Source organism: Ceratotherium simum, chromosome 5 (genome assembly GCF_057802395.1).
Source record: "Ceratotherium simum simum isolate JZ-2026a chromosome 5, ASM5780239v1, whole genome shotgun sequence".
Lineage (NCBI taxonomy): Eukaryota > Metazoa > Chordata > Mammalia > Perissodactyla > Rhinocerotidae > Ceratotherium > Ceratotherium simum.
The window spans coordinates 13,626,788-13,636,364 of record NC_141904.1 but is presented as its reverse complement, the minus strand read 5'-3'; the positions used below and the strand labels follow the sequence as shown (position 1 = coordinate 13,636,364).

General features: G+C 43.7%; 1 pseudogene; it reads right to left on the bottom strand.

The window, feature by feature from the left end:
• Positions 1 to 3,367: 3,367 nt before the first annotated feature.
• On the bottom strand, positions 3,368 to 5,453 carry LOC147916969 (multifunctional methyltransferase subunit TRM112-like protein; annotated as a pseudogene).
• Between the last annotated feature and the right edge of the window lie 4,124 nt (positions 5,454 to 9,577).

The following is a 9,577-nucleotide window of genomic DNA, read 5'->3' as shown; positions in this document are numbered from 1 at the left end:
CCTTTCTGAGTCCAGAGTCTATGGAGACAGAAAGCCTCCCAGATGCAGGTGTTCCCCGGTGTGTGCAGGTCCCACCTGAAAGGCTGTTCAGGTGTGCCCGGTCTCACTTGAGCATCCAGACCCGTCACGCTGAGAAGTTTTGCTGTGTTTCTCTGGGTCAAAATAGCATCTCTGCTGCTTCTTTGCAAGACTGGTGTTTCTCTCTGTTCAGATTTGTTCCAGGCCAAACCTTGTGAGGTCGGTCTGGGACTCGTGTCAGCTTCCTCAGTTTCTCTTGTTTCCACGGTGCTCACATGGCCAACTACCAAGTCCCTAGGATGTTTTGGCTGTTTTTCTGGTTAGGAGAGTCTGGTCTGTTGCCACGGCGCCTACAGCCATACAGAACCTTCCAGCGGTAACCATGTGACTCGATGAGGTGGCCAAAACACAATTTATAGGATCTGCTGGGAGTCACGTGGCAAATCCAGTGTGGGTAATGTGCTGATACCATCAACTCCAGGGCAGAGGTAATCCGTTTGCAATTCCAAACTCATTATTTCTTTATTTGCATGCAGTATCACAAAGCCATTCATGAGAAACACATTTTTAAAGCATCATTACTATAAAATTTGTTAAACTGAATATAAACATTTTATCAGCAATATGTTCTGAAGGGTTTTTTTTTTCTTTCTTTTTCTGTTTTTTTAACTGAAATGTTATTTCACAGCTGCCTGACTCCCAGGCTGGGTCACAAGTAAATAATGGCTCTGCCTTGGAATGAACTTGGGCTGTTGCTGGCTGTCTTGTCGTGAATTAGGCCACAGCGAGTTTTTCATTCCTTACGGCTGCTGCAGGAAGCAGTGCATCATCATTATGAAGCTTTCTTTTTTACTTTATCTTGCGCCATCAAGTGTAATCAGAGGACCGAGAGGGCCTGTGTTCCTTGGAAGGCTATTTCAGGCACACAAACATTCAGTTTACTGGTCCCGGGGGGCCCTAGTGCTCCTTACACGAGGGAGTTTGCTTGACACAAATGTTATCCAGACAGCAGAGGTGCTTTTGAAAAGAGAGACCTTTCAAAGGGTAAAACCAGATTCCTCTTTGGTGAGCAGCATCCTAGGGTTAAAATGGCTTTGACCCTGGACCTATGCTGATGTTATAACTTTTTAAGTTTAGGGTTACAAGTTTAGGATTCAAAATTGTGTTTGTCTCTTCCCAGGCACGCTGTTTGTGAGGACAGAGCAGCACCAGAGAACAGGAGAGGTTTGTGCTCAGAACAATTAAGTTATTTCCACAGAAGAGGGAATGATCATCAGATATGTGGATCCATCACATTCATCCGAGTTTGAACCCTGGCTGCATCTAGCCATGTGGCCTTAGACAAGATAGCCTCTCAGCTTCATTTTCCTTTCCTCCAAAGTGGAGATAATAATGCCCTACATAGAGGCTCCTTGTAAAGGTGAAAAGGTAGGCCATATAAAAATTTCAGTAGTGGTTTTTTGCTAGTATTGTTACCATTTCAGCTGTTTGTCAAGCTGTCGTCGTCGAGGAGACCCCCAGTGCTGTGGCTGTGCGGCAGGGAGCAGTGTGTGCTGGGCTGTACGAGCAGGGCCACCAAGACCATCTAAGAGTTGCCACTGATGAGAACAGCCTCACGTATTCCCGTCTGTCCACAACCACAGGAACGTTAGTTGTTCCGTACGTTTGAATAATCATTCCAAATGGACTTCTCTGTACACACGCTCCTCACTCCAGTGGGTAGCACAGAGCTGATTACCCACATGGGCAGTAAGAGAAAAGATCACGGTGAGGAAGAATGTGGACTTTTATAGATCATTTGGAAAGCAACTGCAGCCAGATAACAGCTAGCTGTACTCTTTGCCTGCAGTTTGAAAAAGGGCCCTTGGGGAGTGTGTTCCTTATACTCACTACCTTCACGGGGTTGGGAAGGGGAACACTGGCGTTTACGCTCTCCTTGAGCTGCTGTGAAGTGGTGCGAGGCTCCAGAGGCTCTGGGCTAGGCTGTAATTACCAGTCCTCCATGGAGGCCAGCCTCACCCCAGGGACCCATGTGAGTCAAGGCAAACAACTACAGTCTCAGGGTCAGTACCTGGGTGCTGGTGGGCTCACTGGTGGGCTGAATCCTTTTTTAAAAAATTCTGAGCTTCTGTTTTCAGGACCCTGGTTGCAATGCCATCTCCCGGCCACCAATCCTCAGGCTTACCTATAATGTGTTAGTTGTTGTGAAAAGTCTCAGGGGACCACGGTCCCTGCCATCAAAGAATTGGTAATCTGGTGGGGGAGATATGCATGTAGATATTTAATTACCATTCAGCATGATAAATGCTTGATAGAGGGCATGTTATGTTAGGAGAGGGATCTAAAGAGGTCCCGAGAGATCAGAGAGACCATCTTGGAAGACAAGGTTTCTGAAGGGTGAGTGGGAATTTGCTAAGTGAAGAGAGAGTAAAGGTTTCATGAAAGGGAAACAGTATATGAAAATTTCAGGAGGTGGAGAATGCATGGTGCATTTGAGTAATTGAAATTAATTTTCTCTAGAGGAAGGACAAGTGTTCGCTGGGGTTTGGAGTGGGAAGTAGCAAGTTACGTACTGCAGAGGAATGCAAGGTGAGGTCACGCACGGCCCCGCAGAACACAGAAAGGAGCCTGGAGTTGATTCTGACGACAACAGGGGAGCCACTGAATGATTGTATGAAGAGGAAGGGTCGCATTTACAGTAGAGACCGTTCATTCTGTGGTGTGGAGTGTGCACGTAGGTGAGACATGATGCTGGCCTTCATTAGGGAAGTGACAGGGAGTAGTGGCTAGTGAAGCAGAAGTGTATTATTAGGCTGAGGAAAACGAAGGAATCAAAAATAAGACCTAGGTTTCTAGACTAGGCTATTGAGAGGTTGGTGGTACAGGAATTCCCATTTGATTTTTTATTTTAGATTATAATTATCTGGTAAAATGGTCTATATTTTTATATATTTCCTTGAACCTAATAATTATAGTTATTTTAATGTATATGTCTGATAACTCCAATATCTAGATCACCTGTGGGCCTGCTGATATTGACTATTTTTTCTCTTGAGTTTCACTGACTTGGTGTTGCTTCGTAGCATGACTGTTAATTTTTATTTAAATCTGGACATTGTGTTTAAAAAGTTTTAGAGACTTGAGATGCTGTTTTCCTCCTCCAGAGAAGAATATATTGCCATTGTTGTCTTCTTCCTTTCTTTTTTTCATTTTGAACCTTTAATGAGAAAAAACGTGTATTGATATCGAGCTCAAGGAAAAGCGTGTTTGGTGTGTCATTGGGTCAAGGGTTGGGAATGCACAAGGTAGAGGCAGCAAACAGGATACATATAAACTAAGATACACAAGGTCACAGAATGAAAAGCTGGTGCCTGGCATGGTTCATCTCAGTTTCTTCGTCACTCAGCAGCACGTTGGGGATCCCGCGGCTGATGGGGAGCAGACGTCCAGACTCTGGAGATTGCAGGGGTCCCTCCAACACATCTATCTCCTGCAGTATGTGGTGCATCTTCCTCAGAAATTTCTCATCACGCTCATACCCATGAATTGGCCCTTTGGGCAGCTCAAAAAGACGCAAGGTGGGGCCGGCCTCGTGGCGTGGTGGTTAAGCTCAGCCCATGCTGCTGCAGTGGCCCAGGTTTGCAGGTTTGGATCCCAGGCGTGGACCTACACCACTCATCAGCCGTGCTGTGGTGGCATCCCACATACAAAATAGAGGAAGATTGGCACAGATGTTAGCTCAGGGCTAATCTTCCTCAGCAAAGGAAAAAAAAAGATGCAAAGTATTGGCCTCCTCCAGAGATGCTGCCCCCTCCACCTTGGGTGTCATATATACCACAGAGTGGGGTTGAAGTCCTCAGGGTTGATACGGACCTTGGTGGCCTGGAGGTGCAGGGGGAAGCCACAGGGCCACACCCCTCACATGCAATCTCAGCAGGTTGTGGGTGAGCAGCTGCGTGGCAGCACAACTTGCTCTCGCCAGGCTGGACCCGGAAAGGGAATAAGTCTTCTTGCAAGCAGATATATTGTGGCAGGATCACCTTGGTTCTGTGGAGGCTTCTCTGTTTCTGGTTTGCCTTTACTCCTAAGACATAGCTCTTCTGGGGTCTCAACTGAACTCCTGAGTGTTTACCAGGGCCTTACTCGTGGCAGGCCCAAACTCCAAGTTCTGTCTTCCCAGCACTGTGAAGTGACATTCCCTGCTTGGATTTTTACTGTCTTGGCAGCTTCTTCCCACTTGGTTTCTCTGTGTCTCCTCCAACACAGAGCTTGTAAATCATAAAATGACTCAAGGGAAATTCAGGTTGAAGGTCAGCTTTCGCCCTTTGCAGTTCCTCTCTCTCCAGGACCTTGGGCTTCAGTCCTGGTTTCTTTGTAGCTTAAATTCCAAGTTTTTTCTGTTCAGCCCAGTGAGACTGGTATAAGCTCTAGACTACTGCTGTCTTTGTTTGTTTGTTTTGCCTCTGCTCCATGCCAGGAATTGATAAATGACTCAAGGAGAAAAATCTATGTTGAAGGCAGGGCTCACCAAGTGAGTCTTGGACACTTGGGTTATTCTCTGATGCCACCAGACATCTGTTTTTGGATTGTTATCTACTTCTTATAGTTTTTTTTAGCCAGAGATTCAGTCTGATACAATCTACTCTGTCTTAACTGGAAGTGTAAGTCTGGACTTAAATTTAATATATTTCTTAAATGTGTATAAACATAAAACTAGATTCAAATTCTTATATTAATAGGCTTATACAAATAAAAACCAAACAAATTAGCAAATTTAAACGAATTTAAAGAAATTGGTTAACCAACTTTAAAAACTGATTAAAAACAAAACCAATAGCATTAAAATTATTAATTTAATATGATGAATGATGGGTTAAGATATATGACAAGTTCCTAATGTCAGGTTTTTAATTGTGGTATGTGATGATTCAATTCTCTTCTTGTCTCTATTCCAACAACTAAAATACTTAGACTCCAATTTATACCATGTGCTGTGACATTATTTGGCCTTCGCTTTGCATAAATATTATATTTATGCATAGATTCAAATATGTTCTTTTCTCTTTGGCTCTGAGCACTTAAAACTGTGTTCTTTGGCACTAACACAATGATGGAAATGAACACAAATGTAGGCGCTGAAATGGCACGGGAGTCCTAACATTCGGGTGGTCATCTTCCTATTTCAGGATGTACTTATGTTAATGTCCTTGGATGATCGTTGAAAGGAAAACACAAATTTAAAAAATTGGATTCCAGTTACTGAAACCGCTCAACCACGGGTCCCAACTCTCCTCCCTCGTTCTTCTCAGCCTTTTTGCACCCTCAAGTGAGAATGCACCAGGCCCAAGAACCCCACCCTGAAATCCCCGGGATCCCTTGCAAGCCGTCTACACTCACAGAAACCCTCCCCATCGCCGGCCCTTGGCCAGCACCATTGCTCCTCCTTATTAACCAGGAGCAGGTGGCTGAGGCTCTGAAGACTCCCCAGTGAGACACGTACAGTCTCAGTCTCAACCTAGCGTTTGCCTTCTTGCAAAAGGTGTGTGTGTGTTGCGGGTATTTGAGAGAGAGAAAGAGTGTGTTATGGGCTGAGTTTGTCCTTCAAAAACCATGTGTTGAAGTCCTGACCCATAGAACCTCAGAATGTGACTGTATTTTGAGAAAGGTCTTTAAAGAGGTAGTTAAGTTAAAGTGAGGTCATTAGGGTGGGCTCAAACTCATATAACTGGTTTAATGACTTAAGAAGAGATTAGGTCATAGGCACACACAGAGGGAAGACCATGTGAAGACCCTGGGAGAAGGCAGCCACCTACAAGCAAGGAGAGAGGCCTCAGAAGAAATAACACTGCCAACACCTTGATCTTGGACTTCCAGCCCCTAGAATTGTGAAAAAATAAATTTTTGTTGTTTAAGCCAGCCAGTCTGTGGTCCTTTGTTAAGGCAGTCTTAGCAACAAACAGAAAGAGGGGAGAGAGAAGCAGGGAAGAGAAATAAAATGAAAGAGGAGGGAGACAGGCTCAGCAGGCATGCAGACATAATCCTGGTGGCTGACGGGTGCAGGGAGCAGAGGGCAAGGCTGAGGGTGCACCCTAGTCTGGCTGCTTCCACCCAGAAAGGGGCTGTGCTTTCAGAGAAGACCAGACACTGCCTGAAGATTCGGGCTTTTATTCTGGGCTCTGTCACACAACAGCAGCAAGAGGCAGTGCACAACCTTGCTTGTCCTTAGCCCATGGTCTCTTTTCTGGGCCTGGCTGACCAGGGGGTTGAATAGACAGGATGGAAAAGCCATAAACCCATAACCAAGAGCAGCAAGGAGAGCAAGAGGCTGAGAGAGAACAGAACTGTCCCAGATCTAGGTACCACTTTAAAAATCTTAACACACATGTATATATTAAAGCAAATTTTCCACAAGATGGCAATCAGTGTGGGGTAGTGGGAAAGATGTTGGACTTCGAGTCAAAGAGACCTGAATTTAAACTCCAGCTCTGCCGCTGACTTGTGTATAACCTTGGACAAGACATTTAAACTTTCTAAACCTGTGTTTTCGAATTTGTAAAGTGGAGATACTGACATCTCTTTCACCACATTATTAGAGAATTAAATGAGAAAAATATATGCGAAGGGGCTTAGCCTAGTGTCTGTTACATGGTAGGAACTCAACAGATGTTACTTCTCTCCTTCGAGCAGAAATAAAGCCTTTCCTTCCACTATCAAAGTGCAGAGCCCTTCATGTTTAGCATCTGCTTTAAAGTGTGGATAATAGATACCTGAGCGACGCTGTGGGGCGCTGAGATGGAACACCAAAGTCAGTGGAAGGAGAGGCCAGTGTGCAGGTGAAGCAGACGGGGACTAAGGAGGAAGTCTGGGGACCAGGGAGGTGAATTTCATCATCAGAACAGCCCCAGAAGGGAGACAGGCCACAGAGACGCTTTCCGCCCTCTGCAGAGATGCCACAGGGTGGGGTCCACCTGGAGGCGGGGTGAGCTGAGGCGAGCCAGGTGTCCGCCCCTGGGCAGCTGAAGGAGAAAGGCCTGGCTGAGGAGCTCAGGTGGGTTCAAGGGGACAGAGTCCAGCAGGGGGCGGGGCATGATCTGGGAGAAGAGGCCATGCTCTCTGTCTGGTTTCTGAGACCCGCCACTGAGTGAAATGCTACAACCAAGGGCGACAGAAGCTCTCTAAGAAAGCCTGGGAGCAGAAACCGGGCAAAGCTTCTCTCTGTCTTAATTACTGTTTCTCCTCAGAGAACAGCAAACATAAAAATTAACCCAAGGGAAAAGCCTATGCAGGCAAAACCACCCCAGGCTTGACCTCACAACAGCAATTTCATTCTAAGGAAAAGCTCATAGTACCTGGGGTATATTGATTCCAAAGTGGGAAAAGCTCCAACTTAATGAACGCAAGACACCCAACTGTGGGCAGGACTGGGGTCTCCTCCCTCAGGGGCGAGTGTGGGCTCCTGGGGGATACGCATGGCACTGTGGTGATGCCGTCCTGCTGTGGAAGGGAAGCGAGACCTGGCACTGCGAGTAGCTAGAATCTCATCCAATACGTGCTTGGTGGGCTGAGGGGCGCTTTTAATTTTACTATGTGTGTGTCTGCCCAGTATCTCACCCAGGGCCAGGCACTCAGTGAGTGTTCACTACATGGCCGTTGAAGAAAGAAAGAGAGAGAGAGAGGAGGAAAAGGAGCTCTCCCTAAAATAACCGACATTCACATGGTGCTTACTGGGTGCCATGTTTCCCTAAGAGTTTTCTATATGTTAACTCATTTAAGCCTTCGGTCATCCTTATGAGGTAAATCTTTTATTATTATTATTATCATCATCACCATCCCCATTTTAAAGATGAGAAAACAGGTACAGGAAAGTTATCTGCCTAAGGTCTGGGTCTGCCAGTAAAATACGGATGTCCAACTCAGTTTGAATTTCAGATAAACAACAAATAATATTTTTAGTGTAAGTATATCCTAAATATTGCATGAGGATATTTATACTGACAGATTATTTGTTGTTTATCTGAAATTCCAATTTAACTGGGTGTACTGTATTTTTATTTGCTGAATCTGTCCACCGTACCAGCGTGACACGACTCATAAGTGGCAGAGCAAGAACTGAACCCAGTCTCCATTCCTAACCACTGCGCTGGGAATTTTCAATGTGCCAGGTGCTTTTTTACAGACACTATCTTTGGCAACTTAGTTTTTTTCTGTTTTTTGGTCTGTTTAGGTTCTCAACTTTTTGAGTGAGTTTTGGTAATTTATATTTTCTTAGAAAATCATCCACTACCTTTAGATTTTCAAAGTAGCTGTCATAGTGCATTGTCTTAAAATTTTAAAACCTTCTTATTGTTTGTTGTTTTATCTTTTTTGTCATTCCTGATGGATTTACAGTCAAAGGTACAGAAAGTACAAAGGTACTTTCTATTGTTTTATACTTTTTCCCAAGAACAAACTTTTTATTATTTATGACCACAGAGTTTTCTTTTGTTTTCTATTTCAATAATTTCTGTTTTCATTTTTATTATTTCCTTCTATCTCATTTAGTTTTATTCTGAACTCATTCTATTTTCTTGAGTTAGATGTTTAGTTCATTATTTAAAATTTTTCTTTTTTCCTAACATGTAACATCAAGGCTTACTACTAAATCTCACTATTTGGCTGATTCCCATAAGATTTTAATATGTAATCTTCTCAATTTTTTCCTGATTAAAATTCCAGTTTTGATTTCGTCTTTAATTCACAGATGATTTAGGAAAGAGGTTTCAAAATTTCCAAGTGGATTTTTGTTTGTTTGTTTACTTTTTAGGGACTAAGTTTTTCTTGACATTTTCTAGTTTTATTGTATGATTTCTCTTGGTTTTGGACATAGCTGACATTTTCCTCATGCTCTAACATATAATGAAATTTCTAAAGGTGTTTGAAAAGTGTGCATCATCTATTTGTTGGGTATGGAGTTCCATGTCTGTGTGTGTATCAAATCAAGTTTGCTAATTATTATTCAAGCCCTCTATAGTTTTTGTTTTTTTTTTTTTTTGGTGAGGAGGACTAGCCCTGAGCTAACATCCGATGCCAATCCTCCCCTTTTTTCTTAAGGAAGATTGGCTCTGGGCTAACATCCGTGCCCATCTTCCTCTACTTTATATGGGACGCCGCCACAGCATGGCTTGACAAGCGGTAGCATCGGTGTGCGCCTGGGATCCGAACCTGTGGACCCAGGGCCGCCGCAGTGGAGCGCACGCACTTAACCGCTGCGCCACCAGGCCAGCCCCCCTCTATAGTTTTAATTCATATTTATCTACTAGATTTTAGAAGTTCTGAGAGAAGTGCATTAGAGTTTCTTAATATGATTGTGGATTTGCCTATCTTTTGTATTTCTGGAAGTCATTGCTTTATATATTTTAAAGTTATGTTATTGGTACATTAAAGCCTTTTGGCTGTTAGAACATGTTTGTGGATTTTACCTTTTATTATTGCAAAATACTTATATTGTTTTATAATACTTCTAGCCTCAAAATCCACTTTATATGATATAAATGTTGCTGTCCCTTTTTTCTATTTGTTG